Source organism: Solanum tuberosum, unplaced genomic scaffold, assembly GCF_000226075.1.
Source record: "Solanum tuberosum cultivar DM 1-3 516 R44 unplaced genomic scaffold, SolTub_3.0 scf00553, whole genome shotgun sequence".
NCBI lineage: Eukaryota > Viridiplantae > Streptophyta > Magnoliopsida > Solanales > Solanaceae > Solanum > Solanum tuberosum.
Window position 1 is genome coordinate 131,273 of NW_006239507.1, and position 376 is coordinate 131,648.

Consider the following 376-nt stretch of genomic DNA (forward strand, 5'->3'; position numbering starts at 1 on the left):
AGTACAAGCTCCTATCTATGCAGCTTCTCTTAAGTCTTCACTTCAGTCCTGACTTTCAGATATCACCTTGATTTTTTGGGTGAGTATCTTGATCTTGAATTGAATTCGATGCTTAACTTGCCACTTAGAGTGAGTTTTTGGCACTCTTCAAAATGACAATTTGAATATGTTCTTGAATGACCGTATGCTTTCTTGATCAGAAGCTGAATAGAAATAGCTGTCAGGAAGTCAGGCTGTTATATGCATTGAATAAGCTGATTCTGGCTATCATGGGATTGATCATTCTGAAAAGAGTTGAAACTTTGTTCCTGAATTTCAAATTCATGTTTCGATTGAAGAAACCTGAAAACCATCACAAACAAAAGAAATACACAAA